Source organism: Lissotriton vulgaris, chromosome 11 (assembly GCF_964263255.1).
Source record: "Lissotriton vulgaris chromosome 11, aLisVul1.2, whole genome shotgun sequence".
Classification (NCBI taxonomy): domain Eukaryota; kingdom Metazoa; phylum Chordata; class Amphibia; order Caudata; family Salamandridae; genus Lissotriton; species Lissotriton vulgaris.
Window position 1 is genome coordinate 908,277,233 of NC_141699.1, and position 22,335 is coordinate 908,299,567.

The 22,335-nt window shown below is 42.3% G+C and overlaps 1 protein-coding gene across 15 annotated transcripts in view; it reads left to right on the forward strand.

Annotated features, from left to right (window-relative positions):
• TRIP12 (thyroid hormone receptor interactor 12) overlaps positions 1–22,335 on the forward strand; it is a 1,206,981-nt gene that overhangs the window by 43,828 nt on the left and 1,140,818 nt on the right. The window lies entirely within an intron of this gene.

Here is a 22,335-nt window from a genome sequence, read left to right on the forward strand (position 1 = left end):
ACCATACCTCTGGTTATGAAGCTCAGATTGTGTAGTACTAACTGTAGAGAGATGCTAAACATTGTATTGCATTGATTACGTGACTGTTATGTGCTCCAAAATGAATGTCATGTAGAGTATGGATACCAAGTGACTACATGCATTAGGACACTAAGTATTGTATAGTAGTTGTATTTCTACAATACTTCATACCACTGACACACCTGACGTGACCACTTGAGATCTGTCATCAGTCGTTGCCTGCGTTTTTCACTGTTATTCTGGAAATGCTCCACTTTGAGTCACCGTGTTTATTAGTACATTTATCTGAATTTTGAAATGGATAAAAGGACACATTCAGCGTGGAGGGGCCACCGCCCCCCCCCCCCCCCCCCCCCCCCCCCCGAAAATTACTTCACTGAATGGGAAACGTTATTTTAAGCAGAATAGGGAATAATTTTACCCGGGGCGTGGTAGTCGCGCTAGAAATGCAGCTTTTTTGGCAGGCACACAGATAAAAATAAACAAATCCGGCTTAAACAGTAATGTTGTTGTTGGCAGCTTTTTATTAAAGTGCGTTTTGCTTTGTGTCCTCGGCCAAGTGGTGTTCTTATCTCTGTTGGTGGCGTGGTATCTCCTGTTCACATCCTGGAGGACGTCCCAATCTGTGACAGTCTTCCTGTGGTTTGCAGTCCAGTTTTGCCCACTGTGTATTGTTGTGCATTCACCTACTACGACAGTTTACTTTGTATGTTCAGTGCTTCAATTCTTTAGCTTCTATTGCTGGGTTTAAAAAAAAAATATTTTCATATTCTCGGTTATTGTACTTGTGTTTACCGCGGATATATCAGTGTGCCTCACTTAAGTGCCATTTCTTAGCTAAACTGCTCTTTAAAATTGGAGGCTAGCGCAGCGTACGAAGGGGGTGTTGAACGGCTCCTGTCAGGATTGGGAGGTGGGGGCTGCGTCATGCGCGCGCAGTTTATTTTTCCGGGTATCTCGCGCTCTCCAGTGACGCCGAGATTGATGGATCGAATACAGACTGCGCAGAATGATAACTAATGCACACCAGAAGGGTCTGGTATCCTCTGTGGATGAGATCTAAAGCCCTGTGACTCGCATTAAATGTAGCATACTTCTGCTCTGTGTGGGGGGGGCTCTGTGTGGGTGTATGTGTGGAGGGCGCTGTGTGGTTGTGTGGGGGGGCGCTGTGTGTGTGTGTGGGGGGGCTCTCTGTGGGTGTTTGTGTGTGGCATTTGCGAGAGATTAAGCTATTGGCATTGTAAATGACAATGCCATTTATTTATGTTAAAAAAAACATAAATAAAAATGTCAAGAGCAATGCCAATAGCTCTAACTTTAACAAAGGCAAAACCATTGCATTGTAAATGCTTGTTATGGAAAGGTACAGAGTCAGTGTTTTACACATTCTTTGCTGTCCTCAATGAAAATTAAGTAGGGTTGAAATTTACATGCACCACCAGTACGAAGGAGATAGAATTCCTGGACACAAAGGTTCACATTGCTGACGACAAGATACAAACTACCGTCCATAGGAAACAAACGGCCATAAACAGTCTCCTTCATGGTTTAAGCTTTCACCCACAAAAACTAAAGAAGAGCATACCGTATGGAGAACTATTACGGATGAGAAGAAATTGCTCTGAGGACACTGAAATGGAGAATAAATTCATAGAAACTAAAGAACGTTTCAAACAACATGGCTATAAAACAACTGATCTCAATAGATGCGAAACCAAAGCAAGAACACAAACAAGAGCGGATACTCTCCTAAGTAGGGAAGAAGAAGTAGAACGTGCCAAAACTGAACCACAGCAGAAAGCAGAAGTGTAGGATGAACAGCCACGGATGATAATGACTTTCAGTAAAGAGAGTTACAGAATACAAAAGACTTTAACTAAATTTTGGCACGTACTTCGAAAAGATCCGGACATAGGAATAAGCATTGGAGATCGTCCATTGATCTCATACCGAAGAGCGCCAAATCTTTCCAATCATTTAGTTCAAAGTCACTTCGAAATGAAAAAAACCTGAATCCTGGCTAGATACGAGAAAACTAGGCTTTAGCAAGTGCATGACGTGCAAGGCATGTAAGATAGGCCGAAATACTAAAAACCTGAAGGACCCAGAAGGACCCAGAAGGTAAAAACTTTGAAATCAGAATGAGCATCACATGTGAATCATCTTTTGTCGTCTATATGATGCAATGTTTCTGTGGTAAAGCCTACATTGGCAGCACTACGTGTCCCCTCAAAATACGAATACTACAGCACATCCGTGCAATTCAGAATGGGGACTTTTCCTATGCAATTGCAAAACATATGGCCAGTCATCAGGCAAAAACATGGTTACATGTAAAATATTTTGGACTGGCGACCATTCAACAACACGAAAGAGGGGGGAACCGTACACAAAATTGAGACGACTTGAATCTAAACTAATCATAAGGTTCAGAACCAAACAGCCGGCTGGTCTGAATGGGACGAAGAATTGTATGTTCATTTATGACACTGGACACATTGACATTAAGACTGCCATACACAGCCTTGAAAGATGAATCTTGCAAATAATCAGTAATGCCGTTGATTGACCGAATCCAATGATCTACCCAGACTGTTGATATTTTGGACCAATAGTCACCCTTAAGATTAACCTTACAATGAGGATGGTGATACACAGTGGGGGACCCAGGGCACTCAGCCGGATACTGGATATGACACTTAGTCTCAAGTTACACACAATCATTCATCAGGTACACTGATTTGTGATCCAACACTTTTGTGTAAAACACGAATGAAAGAAAGCGCTTGTTTCCTATAATCATTGGAACGCTTTCAGTGTTGTAACATAATTTTACCCGCTGATACACACCACCCCCAATGTACAAAGCACGATATTTGCATAAAGTTGTAATAATTTGAAAACTACATTGTCCAGCATGCACCAGGCACTACATGGGCGTGCAAGGGTATAAATATAGAAATCGAAAAGGGTCAATTGACAAACACTGCCGTGAACAGGAACTACAGTTCGAAACGCGTAGGAGTTTTGTGTCACGTTTGGAATAAAATAACTGCTTGAAAACCAAGAAGTGTGTTGCGACCTTATTTTTCGTATGGAATTAATCTTCACTTATATATCCAAGCTCCAGTTTGTACCAAAGATCACAGGGCACTTATGGGCGGGGGCTTCAGCACGCCTGTACCGCGTGTTAATATTCAGGCTCAGAACTCAGTTCTCCCTCCATAAACAAAGCAAAAAGCACCCCGTGGTATAGCGGTCAAAGTTGTTTATTCCAGCAAACGCAAAGTGTGCACAGACGCGTTTCGGACGTCTAGTCCTTCGTCAGTGTTTAAACTGGTGCGTAAAATCAAGCTTCATAAATTTTTCATGCTCAAACCATCTATAGATAAACCCAAAAAGACAAAGAAAAAGATTTCCAACCAAATAACCGATTTCCTTGAAAGTGAAGATGTAAATACTGTTGAATTATTGGAAGTATCGGATTAGGTCAAACACAGGAGGAATGTGCCGACACTGTGGCACGAATGAGAAGGGCAGGGATTGAACAACAGGCAGCATCAACTGAGTTTAAAGCACCATCTCAGTTCAACCCGCAAATGCCCTACAACGCAATTGATACATTTTCGGATGCGGTCATTTTGGACCTAAAGAAATTCAGAATGAGAACAAAAAAGAACAAGAGCACAAGAGTAATCTGACCATAGCTCAGGCAACCACAATCCGTGATATGTGGACAAAAGAAGATGTGGTAGTGAAGCCCTCTGATAAGGGCGGTAATATTGTGCTATTAAGCAGAGGACAATACTGTCAGGAGTCATTGAGACAACTAGAGAACCCACAAGACTGTGAAATCAAGTAAAGAGGAATATCTACAGAGTGTGCATGTTTACCATGATCTTCTTAATAAATGGTATAACAGACTCCTGTTGGATATGGACGAATTTTTATTCCTGAGAAACCCTGAACCGATAGCACCCACGTTCTACCAATTGCCTAAGGTGCATAACGATCTAAAATCACCTCCTGGCAGACCTATAGTCTCCTCTAAGGGCGGACTGACGGAGAATCTTTCTATTTATATTGATCCATTTTTGGCACCCCATGCCATTAAGTTAAAATCGTATGTGAGAGATACTAAAGACTTTATTAGTCTAATAGACACTATTGATTGGGACTCTAATTGAATACTCATTACATCACAAGTTTGTATACCTGTATTCAACATACTAAGGGGATTGAGGCAATCAAATTCTATCTAAACAAAAGACCAGCGAAACATATAGAACATGGGGTAATGATTATTGAGCTATTAGAGTTTTGCCTAACACACAACCTATTTATGTTCCAGGAAGACTATTACAAACCGGTGTCCGGGACTGCGATGGGAACCTGCTTCGCCCCCCAGCTGCGCGAACTTGTTCGTCGGCGTGTGGGCGGAGCAGGTGGCCCTCGCAGGAGATAATGCCAAATGGGCGGCACAGGTCCTGGTGCGGAGGCGTTACATTGACGACCTCTTTCTCGTGTGGAGGGGCTCCTTCAGCGAGGCAGAGGACTTTGTGAGGGTTTTGAACAGGAATAATTTGAATTTAAAATTCACCTGTGAGATAAGCAGAAGGGAGGTCCATTATCTAGATCTTAGGGTTTTCAGTAATGACAAAAAACTGGATACAACTTTATATAGAAAACCCACAGCTGGGAATAGCATATTGCATGCAAGAAGTAGCCATCCTCCCAGCTTAGTTCGCAGTATACCATATGGAGAACTATTGAGATTACGACGGAACTGTTCACGAGAGTGTGATTTCTCTCAGGCAGCTAGAGAATCTATTGAAAGGTTTAAAATCAGAGGCTATGATAGCGCCCTTTTAGAGAAAACATACAGTGAAGTGCTCAAAATTCCCAGAAGCACGCTGCTATTACCAAGAGAGAAAACCAGTGAACCAACTCATGTAACTAATACATTTCGAATGATAAACAATTTCTCTGATGATGCCAATTACCTAAGAAATACTCTAACCAGGCATTGGCATATACTGCAAACAGATCCTGTAATAGGTAAAGATGTCCCTGAACGTCCATTGATTACATTTAGCAAACTAAAATCCATTAAGGATAAAATAGTACAAAGCCATCTTATGCCACCAAAACCAAAAAGTAGCGGTACTCTGAAGGAAATGAAGGTTTTTTTTCCCTGCGGGAAATGCAAAGAGTGTGAAAACAGCAGGAGAGTACTCACTTATAGGGTGCAGGGCCTACCAAGAGGTAGAGAAATCAACAAGTTTATCACATGCTCGACCACTTTTTTTTTTTTATTTATTTATTTATTTTTTTTTTGTTCCTCATCTCAACCATGGCTGGCCCGTCAGTACCGTGGACAGGGAAAAAAGAGATGTGGAGAGTAGACATGCTGCCTCAGTGCAGGACTGGTTGGGGTGCGATCGTATTACGGAACCGACAAGACCCTACAGCAATGCCGTTATCTCACTCAATCTCTGGCCCCTATGCACCCATCGACAGGTGAATGCCATTAACCAGATTCCACTATTGCTGTTACCACTGATTCGCCTTAAAACAAGGACGACAGTGATATAGCGAAGAGAGTGTGTCATGGCTTCGTAATCATTGGAACTGGGGGAAAAAAAAAAAAAAAAACCCAGCTCGAGTTATTGGGACCAATCAAGTTTCGACCAAAAAGCTCTTTTATCTGGTTTTCCAGCCCTGGAAAGATCCATTTTAGATATTTGTAGCATGGAGGAACACCAGTCGTATAAGGTCGGGGGAGAAGCCTCTTTCCAGCGCCTGCAAATCTCTCGTCGCGCCGCCAACATTGAGTAGAACAAAAGATTGTTGTTAGCATTACGTTTCGTGTCCACTACACCAAAAATTACTAAGCGGAGATCTATGTTCACGATGGAGCCTGTTGAAGATGTTAATCTGGTGCCTATTGATTGCCAGTAAGATATTAGACGTGGGCAATCGTAAAACATATGCGCATCCGAGGCTGCCTCTTGGCCACAACGGGGACAAGCCACTGGTATACCTGGTGAAAATTTAGACAACCTCTGAGGCGAATAATAAGCCCTGTGGAGGGTAAAAAGGTGGTTTCTACGAAGCCAGGCAGGTTTAACGATATCCCAGAGAACATTGCAGGAGGTTAGCCAAAGTTCGTGCAAGTTTATTGTAGGCAATAGGGAGCCCCAGAGCTGTTCTGGAAGATGGAATTCTCCGTCTATCTCTTCTAAGATTAAATTATAGAAGAAGGAGACCTCCTTGGGTGCTGGTGGCCTATCGAGTAGAGAAGATTCCAAGTGGCTACTTCCTCCTAGAGGTGGTTGTTGTCGAAAAGGTGGCCCTATTTTTTTGTGCTTGTGCCCAACTTGAAATTTGTAGGAATTTTAATCTAGAGAGATTGGGACCTACCATGCTGACTAGGTGCTCCCAGGAGAACATATCCCCTTCAAAAAATAGATCTCCCCATGATGATATACCAGCGTCTTTCAGTGGGCTAATCAATGTGTCTTTGGTCCGGCCAGGGGATGCTCGACCACTTTTGTTGTATATTGCTTGACATGCCCATGCGGCCTTAAATATATAGGGAGCACAATCAATAACGTAAAACTGCGGATTTTGGAACATCAACGGGCGATTACAAATAAAGATGTGAAATATCCTGTGGCCCGCCATTTTGCTAAAGTACATCAAAGCAATAGGGATCTATTACAATATTGTGGGCTAGATCACGTTCCAGCACAACCCAGAGGTGGAGATAGGCTTATGAAGCTGCGAAGACCAGAGTTGCGCTACATTATTGATTTAGAAACTAAGACCCCACAAGGTATGAACAGTGGGGAGGAATTAACAGCACATTTGGGAAAATAATGGACAGATGAGCTAGAAGGAATTGAGTATATTTACCTGTGCATTGTATCCACTGCTTTCTTTTCTTTGTGATAATTATTGCTGATTTTAACTTTTATCGTTGAGGTGAATGAGATTATATTGATATGACCTCCGATAATCCCGCCATGAATTTAAATTCAAATGAAAATGTTTCTGTCCGGAGAAATTAAATATTGGGTCTTAGAGTGTTATGTCGTGCAAACTGACAGCTGGTGTTATGTCGATACACGGCTTTATTGTATAAATGAATACCGGCTCAAGGTGGCCAATATGCCGATACACGTCTTTATTTATTTTTTTTTTTTTAATTTTTGAAAACCTTTATTGCACGATGTCAAAAGAACAAATACGGGCCTACAACCATCCGGCCGGCCTCGACAATGAATTAAGCATATCCGTACACATTACAACCACAGTAGTTTGTCAAACAGAGCTCAGTAGGTTGAAATTACACTGGGAAAAATACGCACTACTGAGGAGGAGAAGTGAAGGTTCATTTTTATAAAGGTTTTGTATATGAAGAATAATTACCAAAAAGACTAGGTAGGATCAATGACCAGACACATCCCCCGGACTGAAGTGGGTTACGCGCAGCGAGCAATCAGCGAGCAAGAAAACAACTTCAAAATGGCGGCACCAAAACAATACTATAGGATAGACAGTGTCAGGATACGTTGCTTGCCAATCGCTACCCACCCCTTACAACCAACGCCATTGACCCAGGAAAAAGGAGAAGAAAAAGGAGCACATAAAGAAGAAAAACCAAGGCCCATAGAAAACAAAGCGGACAAAGTAATATCCCCCCCCCCCCCCCCCCCCAACCTACACGCATGCAGAGGCTAAGGCCTACCCCCCCCCCCCCCCCCCCCCTAGCAGTGTGCCTGTCGCCCAAAAAAGAGTACCCGAAATGAAGAAGAGAAAAGGAAAGAAAGAAAAAGATAACATTTATCATCGGAGGAGGGCTAACCCAAGATAACCAAAATAACCGACAGGAGTGTACCTGGCCACCACTTCCCCGACCCCTATGCAAACCATACCCAACGTCCAGCTTCCCCGTCAGTCCATCACAGTCCCAGGAGTGTAGTTACCGGTATCAAGGCAAGAAAAAGACAGACTCAACCCTGACCCCTACGTTCCAGTGCGCCAACACAGTGCAGTAGCGGCGTAGCCCCGTAAATCAGGAAGAGTAGCCGATGTGACCACCTCGAGAAAGGGCAACGGCCAGGAAGCGTCATCCAAAGCAAGACAGCGGTATCCACAAGAGTACAGTACGGGCAGGCACACAGTAATAGTCCACCAAAATTAGGTAACGCACTTCCAGGTAACATGTCCAAGGTAAACGGAGCAGTCTTGTCAACAGCACCCGCTGGCGTTGGTAGACCTGGCATCCCACGGCGGACTTCTGCTTTCCGTCCAAGTATAGAAGGCACTGCGCCCTCCATAGTTGCAACAGTCAGAGTGGCGGCGATGTTAAGTTCACTTTCAGGTGACTCCTCTACGTGTCCCCGGTGAGGCTGCACACAACTATCGAGCCCTGGGCTCGGCGATTTGCTCCGCGCACAGCCGCCCGTCCGTTCAGCCAAGGAGAGAACGGGCACATCATCGTCCAGTCGGTGCTCCAGTTCACGGGCGTCGTAACAAAAAGCAGCTCGCATATCAGCCAAAGCTTCCAGGACGTCGCCAATGCTCACGGGCATAGCGAGAGAGGATGAGATGTCAGCTCCCTGCCCACAGAATCCGCAGGCGTGTGTCGACCCTCGATCCCAGTCCTCGGCATCCATGTTAGGCGTTGTTTATTAGAGCAGCTCCCAGGCAAGCAGGACCAGGGCGCAGGGACAGGGCAGCAACCTCTAGTTCAGCGCCACGCACGGGGACAACACAGTGACGGTCCAACCAGGCCCTGTGTGCAAGCGCCGATTACTCAATCCGAGTGGCCCCCTCCATTTCACTGCGTAGCGAGAAATCAAAGAGAAACTTCCGAAAAGGGGGATACATTTGTTGCATCGGCGGCAGTGAAGCAATGTAGCGGCGAGACTCCAAAAGAAACTGTTGCGCTACTTCTGAAGATCTCGGCGGTCTGTCGCGTCTCGGGGCGGTTTCAGAGTTTCGTGTAATGGCCGCCGTTGTTGCCTTCTAGCCGGACGCTGCCGAGAACAAAGGACCGAACCCACTCTGCAGTCGCCAGCAGGAGTTCAGGGCAATTCGGCACTCCCAGTGCAGGAGGAACGACGGGGATCATACCATCGGATGCAGCGTCGCCTCTTGGACCAGTTACCGCACAACAGGCACGATGCAACCAGCAGGAGAAGAAGCGGTACGGGAGGGAAGCGGACGGGTCGGCGGAGCCGAGGGCTCAGGCGGCCATCGCTGTTGCTGGCTAGGCTCCTCCCCCGATACACATCTTTATTGTTGTTACTAGACGCTTTTGCGCTGTATTTAAAGCGCATCCCAATATGTTGATGTCTGTATGTTACAGTACTATTATGGCCGCCCGATTTGCATGTGAAACTAGAGTGTATGAGCCGTCATTGCTTTCAATGTGGAAGTCGCGATGACTCACTCAAATACAGCCGCCTCACTACATGCGATGTTGAAACACTGACGAAGGACTAGGCATCCGAAACGCGTCTGTGCACACTTTGCTGTTGCTGGAATAAACAACTTTGACCGCTATACCACGGAGTGCTTTTTGCTTTGTTTATGGAGGGAGAACGGAGTTCTGAGCCTGAATATATATATATATATATATATATATATATATATATATATATATATATATATATATATATATACATACATAGTAATTTTAACATATTTATATCAATGTTATTTATGTTTAACATTATATGTACATAACATGCTATTTTTGTATAATTTGATCTAATGCTGCTAGCCAATTTTGCACAGTTTCATGCATTTAAGCGGAAATACTTTATAAATGTTACTGAAAAACACAATTAAGCATGTAATATAAATGTGCTTTTAATTAGCTTTCATGTCACTGAAAAGGAGTGCTATAAACCCGGTTAACATTCAGCACTTTATTATCATAGTATGTTTTCACTGTTTATCACCAGGTCACGTGGTGAAACCACGAATGAGAAAAAAAGTGTGTGCTTTATTTAAAAGTGACCATTACTGCATGTCCGTTATGTGATCAAGGGCAGTCCCTGCCCGAAACGCGTCGTGCCTAACAACCTGAAATGGATAATAAACTCCTTCTGTGACACTCGTTGAGCTGCGTGGTGGTCTGTGATTTTCTGTGGTCAAAACCATTTCAAGCAGAAACTGATATATATATATATATATATATATATTACCTTTGCTTGATAAATATGATTGATTGAAAGAATCTTTATCGCTATCACTGCAAATTTGGCAGATAAATGAAAGGGGGATGTTGATTAAATCTGTAGCCTTGAGCCTTAAGTTTCGGATTTAAGGATTGGACTGGCTATTGCTTTTGTTTCAGGCTTTCATGTACTGACTTCTGTTCTCGTATACAACAAATGTAAGTCTTGGTCGGAATCCTGAACATTATGATAACTTTCAAGATGCTAAGCCACCAATTTGCATCCTACATGATTAGCCAAGCAAAGAGCAACTTAATCTATAACTTGACTATAACCAGAATGAGCTTCTCCTAACTTCCTTAAGAGTCCAGCCGCTCTAGCTTAGTGCCAGTTCAAACCTTCATTCACATTTAGTTAAGAAGTCTCATTATGAAGCACCTGTGAATTTGGTTAAATGTTAGGGGGGAGGAGTTATGGATACCTAAATAAAAAGCTTTCTGGCATTTCCAGAATTTGATTTAAGTGGCTCTGTGTTTGTTAGATTTCTTTTGGGTTTTTGGTCTGACTTTTTGTGCATATTTGCTTCATTGGTCTTGCTCCTGTTACTTTTGAAATGGTACGCATGGGCTTTTGTTTCACTTTTGTAAAGCTTTGCGTGCTGATTACCAGATAGGTCCTTATTTCTTTGTATCTGATCATTGTTCTCCAAGCTGTGGGGATTTTGGTATGTTTTGCTTGGTTTTGTTCGTGAAGCACTGTTATGTAAAAGATACTTCAATCAAACCGAAAAGGTAGGATTAAAACTGGTCAATGGTAGGATTGCTTTCCAGAAGCTGATAATTGCAAAAATAACAATTGATGGACAGAATTCAGAACAATGTCGTACATTCACCCAAGTACAGATATCCGGCCCTAATTCAATCGTTTTTTTGCTCCCCATGACATTCTAGTTTGAACCCAGCCTTATGCAAATCAGTCTTAACCCTGCTCCCTAAGGGAACAGTCCAGCTCAAACTGCCAGACCAGCTCCTCCCTGGACTGGAAACCAGCATCCTCCTGCGACTGGTTTCGGGGTAAAACCCCCTCATCAGTCAAGCTAGTTTTACTCCAGTGCATGGCGAGCATGGGACACACATCTGGACATACCATGCCCACTTAGGCTTTCTTGCCGTAAGTGCGCCAGGCATGCCCAGACATGGGTCTCGGGCTCAGTGTGCTACTAGATTCAAGTTAGCCTGGCTTATGAGGGGTAAAACCCTGAAACCGGTCCTAGGATGCTTGTTTCTGATCGAGAGAGGACCTGGCGTGGCAGTTCGGGCTGAACTGTTCCTGGGAGACACAGGATCAAGACTGATTTGCATATGGCTGGGGTCTGAACTTGGTGGCATGGTGAACAAAAGAACAATGGATTTAACCGATATCTCTTGCCTGGGGTTGAGTGTTTTGATTTGTTCTGGATTCCCTCCATTTGTGTGTCTTTTACTTTCAGAAGCTGCTAAGAATTAATTACCTAGGCTTAACAGTCAGTTAAGGATTGTGAATTCAAATTTTTTTTATGTTTAAAATGGGTTTGCAAATATATCTAGAACTGTGCTCTTGGTCGAGATTGAACGGCACTGAGATTTTATTTTGGAGGTTAAGTTGTAATTTGTGCTATGGTTGCTATTCCGGTCTACACATTTAGGTGCTGGCCTCCCAGTGATCCCTTACCCGCATTTTTGTAGTGGTTTGGAATAGAGTGCCACTTTCTGGAGTATTGAGGATTTCTTACTGCAGGGCTGCTGACGTTCTGGTCTTTGGCATTACTGTTGTAATGTAATGCAAATGTAAATGCTGATCAAGGGTGGTAAATCAACAGCTGTGATTCCTCTTTGCTATCCCTTCATTTGATACAAGTCCCATCAGTTTAGCTCCATGGGTGCCCTCTAACTGCACAAGTAATCCCTGTCACTTACTCTAAGTTGGTGATAATAAATTGATAGTTACTTTCACAAAATCACTTCTTGCCTCCTCCCACAACCTAGAGGCTAGTGCCCTAAGCACAGTAGTGACTGGTGCTTGTCTATATTGTTAACTACTATGTGCTTAGGTCACTGTCTCTTTGGTGATGTCACAATCACAGATGTAAAAAAAAAAAACGTATAGCACTTAGAGTTGCTCCTTCTTCCTACCTAAAACCTAACCTGATTTGTCCCCATTCTTTCTGTCATGAGCTGTAACGAAATGGGCATGCGAACAATGTCCTCGGAAAGATGGTACCGTCGCTATTGGATTATTTTGCAGACTTTTCATTTCGGTAGCCGGGAATGAGTACTGCCTCGAATGTCTGAAATGAAGTGAGATTTCTAACCCAAACATACTTTTTTGTGAAACTGTTCAATTGTTCTCTTGAATCACGCTATGCAATTTGGTGGCTTCAATAGAAGCTCTTGTGTCACGTTTTCAGGTGGTAAATCAAATTCATATGGAAACAATGAAGTCTCTCTGTTTTGACCAAGTTGGAAAGATTGACTGCAAGTGACTGTCAGATAGGTGTTTTTAAAGACCTGTTGTGGACCATTTCCTGGTTTCATGCATATGGTGAGATGTTCTGTAGTTTTTGTTGTGTACCTGCGGTTTATGCTTCTAGGTCAGTCTGACTTAACTTTGACAGTCCTGGCTCACCTCTCACAGACCAAATCTTTGATCTGTCACTGTATTAAATTCTTAGTGATTCTTTGGTATTTGTATTAAACCAGTTTGTGCATTTTGAATATTAGTTGTGAAATAAGTAACATTTAGAAAATGTTCATTGTGATTAACCCTTTTATAGTGTAAATCTAAAACTTGCCCCCTAGGAAGTTTACTTAAACTCCAACACCTACACCAAATCCAGTTTGCTGGCATGCTTACTTAAAATAGCTCCTCCAACCCCTTTTCTGAAGAAAAGTAGCTGTCTTCTAAAAGTATTATGGGTTCTAAAGGCTAATATCAGAAATGTAAATCAGTCAATGTTTGCCAACTCTTTGCTAGAAAAAGATATTGATATGATGGTTGTGGAATACTGTTGGGTATGTCTGAGTTTAGGGCAGTGTTGACATGTAAATAAGAAATGTGATAACAAATGTGAAGAAGTCTGTGTTTCATATTTATTAGAAACCTCACATAGCTGCTCAGCACATCCATATTCTTAAATTTCACTTCCAACAAAATAACACAACAACTACATTACATCATCACCTGGCATCTGCAGAGCGTAGGCTTTCAAGGACAGGTCCTAGCTGAGTCCAGCTGTTAAAACCGATTTTCTCCTTGTGGTCCACTCTTTTCCAGGAACCCGACTAAGACCACATCACCTCTCTCATTAGCCCCCTCATTACTCCTGTAAGGCTCTTTCTTTAGTGTTGCAGCACTGTAAAGAGAATAGTCTCCCATTGTGCAATAAAACTATGGCCTTCACCCCTGCCTTTCAATACCCTGTCCCTCCACTCTGAAGCCATGAAGGTCACCATCACAGGTGCTGCATGCTCCACATTACCAGTCTGTGATCTCTGCAGCCACTAAAGTGCACTATACGTGATTTGACACTTTTCCTCATCGATCAAGGCCAGAAAACTGCCTAGCACTTCTCCTCTTTCCTCCAGTGGCGATTCTGCAGTATTTGTGCAAGGACCCCAGTATTCAAACAGATCCCGCTACATACAATCTCTAGGCTTTCAGTCTGGATTTTCGCTAGCACGAAGTCCTTTAATTCTGAGCATTAACACCCGATTTCTTAACCTAAATTGGTTTGCTGATTTCGCTTGCTCCCTCTCTAACCTTGGCACATTGCTAGGCCATCCAGATTTCTGAAGAGTGCCAGTCTTCTCAGTCAAACCAGATCTCTGCTCTGAAATAGATTGTAGATGGGTTACTCCCCCCACCATCAACTTCTTTTAACTTCGCTGGGCCTGCGTCTGACTCCAATTTGGTATTGCTTGATGCTTCTTGTGATGGGGGAAAAACCATCTTTATTGCACCCTCCTGAGGCCGCAATTTGAGCCTTCATTTTGTAGCCCTATGACTCTGTGAAGCATTGTTCATGGGTATTTGCAGTGCTCTTGCCAATCCTTCAGCCATGAGGCTCTGGTGTGGACCAGAGACATAGTGAACTTCTTAACCAACTAATTTCAGCTGGCGGATGACCCCAGGAAGTCTGTGTTATATCTTTGGCGAGACACTTTCCCAGTACGCTTCCCTTGATTCCATCTATTATTCCCAGTGGCCTTGGTTACGCTGTGGTCTCAGCCCTCTTCCTCTCACCTTCCCAGGTGCATCTCTTATGTCCACATTTCTAAGGCAGCGATGGGCTGTCATCTCTGGGTGCAACATCCTCTGGTTAGCCACCATCACCCTAAGCCCCCACTATCTAGTGCATGTTATGATCTCCAACTCTGTTTATGCTTGGGCAGCGAAGAGAGCCCTACGCTGGCCGTTATATAGGAGCCCAAGGGGAATGAGCTGGTCTTTTTTTATTTTTTTTTATATACCATTAAGTATTTTCCTTTATAGTGTTAAAATCAGAAGAGCAGTTTTCAGACCGGTTGTTACAACAACACAATTCTTTCATTCGCGCCCATCTGTTTTCCATTTGTTAAAGTCTTAATGTGTTTGGTGTATCACCTAGTATTGTTTTCTCTGATTTGAATATGTTGTTTAGTCCTCTGTTCTTTGAAGGGCATCTGGTGTCTTATGAGCAGTGTCCGCATTTATGCCAATTGTGAAAAATTGTCTTATGTTTTTCATCCCTTCTGGTAGGTTTAAAATGTTTTTCCATCAGTCAGGGCCAACTCTATCAGGTCTCTTTTATGTTACTCGTATTTGGGAACTACAATCCAATTGAAAGCTATGAATACTTTAGTTAGTAAGTAGTCATATGCTGTGAATCAGTTTGTCATTGTTTTTCCTCTGTTTGTAAATTTTCTCAGCTGGCATTTTGATATGTTTGCATAGCCTTGCTTGTGCTGTGTGGTGTAGTCTCTATTACTGAACGCCAACACTTTTTCATTAATATTCAACCCCATACCATAAGTAGGAAGTCGGCCATTACGGCACTTCATCTATTACACCATGAGACCCGTCTTGGGTATATTAATGCCGTTTTTGTTGTGTGGTGTGGGTTCTGTGCAGGTAGTGAGTCAACTTAAATCCCATGTGAGCTAAAAGACTTAACTTGTTCACATGCTTTATTCCAATCAGAGTTTATTGGGTTGGGGCAATACTGTACCCATCTTTCACTTTTGTTGTGTTCCCCCTCTGTCTGGTTAAATGTAATCAATATTGTAGCTGTTATCTTAGGTTTATCTGAGAATGTAGCCCGAAACTCTGTGGTTGAATGTGCTATCTTTGTGTCTTGAACTGGACCGACTAATTCCCCAAAATCTCTCTTGCTTCTTCAAAATTAGTTCATTATTCTGATGTCCATCTGCAATTGTTACATCATTTCTCTCTCCCGCTGGTCATTGATATTTCTCTCATTTTCCTTTTTTAATGGTTTTGTACACCATACTGGAATATTGGGTATAAAGAATAGACCTGTTAGCCCTGTTCGCATTGCTTGTAATCCATCCTTCCCAACCGTCTGTCTGCATATGGTAAATATTTGGCCTGCTTCGTCTCACAAATACCTATGCTGGTGCACCTCTCGGATTGAGTTCCTGCTATTTAATTTTCCTCCCAGTTGGTGTTCATATTCAAACCAGTTTACCACATGCCATATTTGTGAAGCTATACATAACCGTATTGGATCAGATAACCCCTAACCCATCTCCCCCCCCCCCTCCCCCCCCCCCCCCCCCCCCCCCTACACTGATCCACAGACTTGCCTGCCCCATGGCAATGTACAAAGCGTATTAGTGTATTTAGGTCCTTAGACAGTTTAAAGGGAATAAGATGCGTAGAATTGTTTAGCAGGTAAAGGCAGCTTTGTAAAAAAAAATCTTTTTGGCCAGCCCAGCCAATTCTCTACATGCTCAATATGAATTGACTGTTTGTCAGTAGTTACATGAATGCTGAGATATCAGGGGGTTCTGGTCTTCCATTTTATGTCTAAACTTGGTATCTCCGGTTTCATCCATATATTGTTATTTGTCAAGGGTTGATAGCTTGGATTTGCCCCAGTTTGTGACTGGCCAAAGCTTTGAATTTGTCGTGTTCATTAAGTAGAATAGTAATTGACTGCACCTGGGCCTTCAAATGTATTTGTGCGACATCTGCATGCAGTGAAACTACATATATTCTATTGGCTGATTTCATGCCCTGTGGGGCGGGGCTAGAGCTATGCGTAATATACTCACCAATGTCTCCAATTGCGATAGCTCCTCTGCTATGGTGGAGTAGGGTAGCCACTCTGCCAAAAAACATCAGGAAAGGAAATACAAAACTCTTGTTTATTTTTCCTTTTCTGCCGGTTCTTTGGGGCGGCGCCTGGGGGGTGACCGCACTGAGGGGAGTGGTAGTGCACTCCCTTCACTGCACAGGACGGTTTAGCTGTCCGTCTCCGGCTGGTCAAACCGTCATGGGCAGTGAAGCTCTCCAACTCCAACTCCAGCTGCATCGCTTAGGTTGGAGAAAGCAGACACAGACCCCCAGTCTGTTCTGGAGCGCTAATCAAGTGTGCTCAGGTCAATCCTGAAGCTGGTCTCCTGTGAGAGCAGCTTCAGGATTGGCTGCAGGGCATTCTGGGAGCCTGTGCCGAAGCAAGGAGCGCCACACGGCCAGCTGAAGGTACGTTTTTTCTTTTTAAATTTTTGCGCCCGGCCGCAACGCCACTCATCACAAACACCTACTGTTCTCCAACCCGATACCAAACAGTGAATGCTGCAATGGACAACAGTGTGTCTTTTTTCCTAGTTTCTGATTATCTGAAATCTATTTTTACTGTACCGGTGGGCTTTGTTAATGTTTTATTCTGCTTTAGATATTTGATCAAAACTGTTCCCAAACCCCACCAAATGGGTGGAGACTGTGTGAGTACATTCTGGGCCTTAGGGGAAGTGTTTTTATATCCAGCATATGTGGCTAAGAAAGGTGAACCTTGATGCTAGAAGTGTTAGGCTGCTCATATGCATGTTTCAAAAAGTGTGTGAGAAAAGATGGCACCTTTCAGACAGACAGATATTTACCATTCATGAAGTTGTCCCCGTTATACAGTTGAAGGACGTGGAGTGTGAGCCACCCCATTGATTTATAGTACAGCGCCCAGGAGTTGTAGATGCTCAGCCTATATAAATAGACCTTCTACTGTTGTTTCTAGTATATTTTCTTTGGGTCTAGCCAAGGAATGGTATAGGGCCGACCCAGGTAGATGGCTATTATGCCACCATCTGTGCTAAATGCTCTTAAAGGGTGCAGGGGAAAGCATGTTGACCTGCCCTGAAGAGTACCTGGGGATCCCACATAAATGGGGAACTATGCCATCTGCAGTATTACAGCCCCTGGTGGTCCATCTAAGGACAGCTGTCCATGTAAATAGGCAATATTCAGTCAGTCTCAGCACTTGCTTTTGTGATCAATCGGGAAGCGGCTGAGAAGGAACCCTTCATGTTGTCATGTGCCTGTGTGACTAGGCATTTTGGGAGATTTGTTGTGGCTAACCTTTTTCTTGTCAGCCATCCTGTTATGCGTTGATCCTAAACATTTAATTTTTAGTTTGAGTAAAAGATTCTTGAAAGAGTTTCACTCTAGGTTTTTTTTTTCTCCTAAGAAAGCATGTTCGCTGTGACTAAAAAGAACAACCTTGACGTGTTTAGTGGCTGTAAATTTGCTAGTCGAATACGTGTCTTCAAATGGTAGTGTTTATACTCAAGCGGGTCGGCACCTTTTGGTTTCTGTTCACCCCTGCTGAATCACTACTGGAAACCAAGGACCCGTGCCTAAGCAATTTCGAAGATTTAAACCGCAAAGCATTACGCAAAAATAGTGAAATAAGTGGAAATCAAAGAAATACAAAATGACATTTTCTTTAATTCAGAAGTCCACAGATGTTTCATTCAGTGCGAAGTTTGGAGCTTTTCAAAACGGGCTTCTATATCTAAAAGACAAAGCAATATGCTAGACTTTGGCACATCACTTTCTTTTAATACAGGCTCGCACTTTTGTCACCTACATCAGGGTTTCAGTTGAGGCCATCATTCGTCCATACTAAATTCTTTTTGATGTATTTGTGCTGCTCCCATGAATCAAGCCAAGGGTACCAACTAATATTTTTAGCCTTCAATTTCAAATTTATACACTTATTAACATTTGTAATGTTGCTTTTTCAATGTATTTACGTAATCTGCTTAAAGATCCCATGTTATAGATCATATTGTATTGCATAATTAGGATTTCAGTACTGTTACTGCTTCACCTCTTCATGCAACTGGCTCTGCAATTCTCTATCTTGCGATTAGAACCGAACACTTGCATTTTTGGATATACTGCTAAATGAGCTAATATTTAGTTATAGGACTCTTGCACCAGCTACTTGCTTTAAGAAGGGACAGTAGCATTAAAGTGATACCTTGGAGTGTTGATCAGTAGCAAAGATGGTATTATCTTGCAGCCTCCTGGCTTTCTAGGTGTCAGTTTCTGCATCAAGTTTTAGATAAGCTGTCTGATCACTGTATTTTTCCGTGGCTATCTCTTTTCAGATTGCTCCCTGTTTTCATTCAAACCATTTAAAGTGTGTTAATGTGGTTATGCTGTTTGGTTACTATATTAATTTGTTCATTGCTTTATGAATGAAAACTGGATGTTTGAGTGCACCAACGCTTGCATTGATGTAGTATCTACTCAACTCTCAAATTATCCTGTTGTCTTATCCTAATTCTATGTAGGCTGAGTAAATTTATCTGCTCGCATATGAGGTGGTTTTGTGCTTTTATAAATATGTGACCATGTTCAACCTTTGATCATGCAAGGAGGTCGAACTTGCACAGATTTTGCCTAGTCTTTCTTTAAATATTTTTTCTTTAGTTATTATTTTTAAACTTAAGGTGATCTTTCATCAATCCTATCCATGTTAGATATGGTCTATCTGTACATTGGAAAAAGTTTGCTTTCAAATCTACAGCATCTAAGGTATAGCTGCATTACACGAACCAATGTTACCGCCATAAAACTAGTCATTAAAGATTTATGAAGAATAGCATAGGTGTATTGAAATATTTACATTCCTGTATGAAGCAATATTAAAGGTGATTCTCCTTCGTGCAGTTAGGTTGTTTAGCATTTGAAAGCGGCTTAACCTTAAGGCATCATTTGTGTAAATTGTATTAAAATGTTTATCTGATATTTAACAATTTGCCCTCTTCGTGAGTTTAGTATTTCTGAGATTTCCCTTTAAGCTTGTGGTTTCTGGAAGCACCCCATTAGACCGAATCATACAGTTGAAGTCAGTGGTGAGAGATCCACGGTAGGCCTGCTTGATCTTTCAGAATAGGATAGTAGGTTTCACTTCCTTCATGATGGTCACAAGTAATTATGGGAAGAAATGCTGATCGTACCAATGCATACTGCTTTTGAGTCAAACATTCATAAACCTTTCACAATGGATAAACTGAAAGGAGATTTAGACTACATTTGAGTTCACTGGTTTAATCTAGACTACCTCAACCCCTGTTAAGCTATTTCAGAAAGGGTTTGGACTCTTGGTCTAAAATAACGCTGTAGCCCAAATTCATGATATTGACATTTCTATTCCCTTCAAGGTCAAAACAATAACCTTAACAATTGAAAAAATTCCCTAATATCTGGCACATATGTTCCCGAAACTTTTCTCAGTAAACTTGTCATGGCACCGTTCAATACTTCCAAACGCGAGCACACACTTAATTTTAAATATAGACCCAATATCTAAGTGAGAAATTCTTTTTCTTTTGTTCTTTATTTTCTTTCTTTCATTGCCCAGCCAACACGTGTTTTGTTGTGTTGGGTGTTTCCCATGACCTACTTCAGGGTTAAAAAAACAACCAAACAAGAGTTTGGTTGTAGTGTGAAAAACAATACACTACACCCCATACATTCGTGTTTATAGTGGAAACCAGAATACATAGTCCCAAGTAACAAAGTATAATGTGGAACACCATCTCATTTAAACACAGAAAACCAATTCATGGTATACGTCTATACTTGCATATTTACTCATCAAATAAAGTTTAGTGCCATGGAGTGGGACGTGGTGCAATATATTGCTATCTTTTGGGGTATACGATGTGGATATATATCTCCTCCAGTGAGCTTTCATGCCATGCTCCCACATTTACACTGTGATCCAAACATAAAAATCTAAAAATTTGCATTCTCTCATTTATCTTGTTACGCATCTGAATAGCAATGTAAAGGTTCGTGTAAAGGTTTGTGGTCCGTATACCACCTCCAATGGGCTACAACAACATACAATCATAATTATCAAATGTCTCCAATCAAGACATCGTACCTTGTCGCCGGTTGTATTTCGTCTCGGCCAGACTGCAAATGTACTGCACTCGAGGAATATTCTGTGTAATGATATGAATAATATCATTCCTCAATATTAAGACTCTAGACTTAATAAGATTTTATGTATCTTCGAGTCTGTATCAAGTGTCCTCACCTCAGTATCTTGAATCGTGTGATTCCAATATTGATCCTTATGTAACATGCCAGGCTATTCTATTTTTATGCACCTATTTCATTTATGCAAGTGTATATAGATGCTTTCACAATCTAACAAACGAAAAACAAGACAGGAAGTCAACCTAAGACTCCTCATTGCCCTCAACACATATTATTCAAGTACAAAGCCCATCTGCATGCCACAGTAAAACATACCTCATCTGTAAAATTTGCTGGGTATCGCAACCTTTTTGATTTGCCACAGGCCAAAAGCAGGTCTACTAAATGTGTGGAAAATGTATACTTTTCTGTTGTGGTCTGTTCTAGAAACTGCTTTATCTCTAGAGCCACCCTCTCATTCCACCCCCCCAAATTCTTAATAAATACATATATGTATGTAAGGGCTTTCAGTCTGCACTTTTAATTAATTGTGTTTTCAAGAATCATTCCTATTTTCCTTCTCCCACCACAAAATACTTCATTGGTTCTGCCCACTACTGACTGCTTCATTGGTTGTGCCTTCTTCAGTGGTCTTGCCCACCGCAGCCTACTTCAGTGGTCTTGCCCCACCGCAGCCTACTTCAGTGGTCTTGCCCCACCGCAGCCTACTTCAGTGGTCTTGCCCCACCGCAGCCTACTTCAGTGGTCTTGCCCCACCGCAGCCTACTTCAGTGGTCTTGCCCCACCGCAGCCTACTTCAGTGGTCTTGCCCCACCGCAGCCTACTTCAGTGGTTCTGCCCACCACAGAAGACTTAATGTGGCAACCCACTTTGAAACCATGAGTTTGCTTCTTTGTGAGTGATATTTTGCTTGTGCACATCCACATACAAAGAAGTTTGCTTCAGAGCCAAGGCTAGTGGACTAAACTCCTTTAAGTTCCATTTTTTTTTAAATGTATTTTTGTGCTGGGACAACCTGTTATATATATTTTTTGAAAACCTATGTACTCTCCCTTTAGACTGGCTTTTTGACTTTTTAGTACTTTTAAACTTTTATTTGATGTTCTTTTTTTTGCAAACACATTCATCTTAGGCTTGCTAAGGTCCAACCTACTGGCTCGACCAGTGCATGGCAACTTATTGACTTCAATCAATGTCCTTAACTATTCACTCTTACCAAACTGCCCCTCTTTAATGAGTAAAAACTGGACCCACATAGATTGAATGCTTTGTCCATGATCTCCTATTTAAGATCATGCCTGGTTTTGCCATACCTTTAAAGTGCATTTGCAACATCTGGCATCAATAATTATACAGTGTCAGTTATCAGTATACCATTTTACTGCAATAAAAGTATACAAGTTATACACACTTCTCTTTTCCTTCACATGGTAGGGTGTTTGGCATTCAAGAGATCTCCTCAAAATTCTCGACAAACTTGATCCAGGTAGTAAGGGCTGTGGAGGCTTTGCAGCCTCATGTTTTCCTTCAGTTTTATGGTCCATGTAAATGTGTGTGTCTTGTAAAGCACACTGCTACCTGGAGGCGTCCTGGCGCTATAGACCGCTGGGGAACCCGTCCT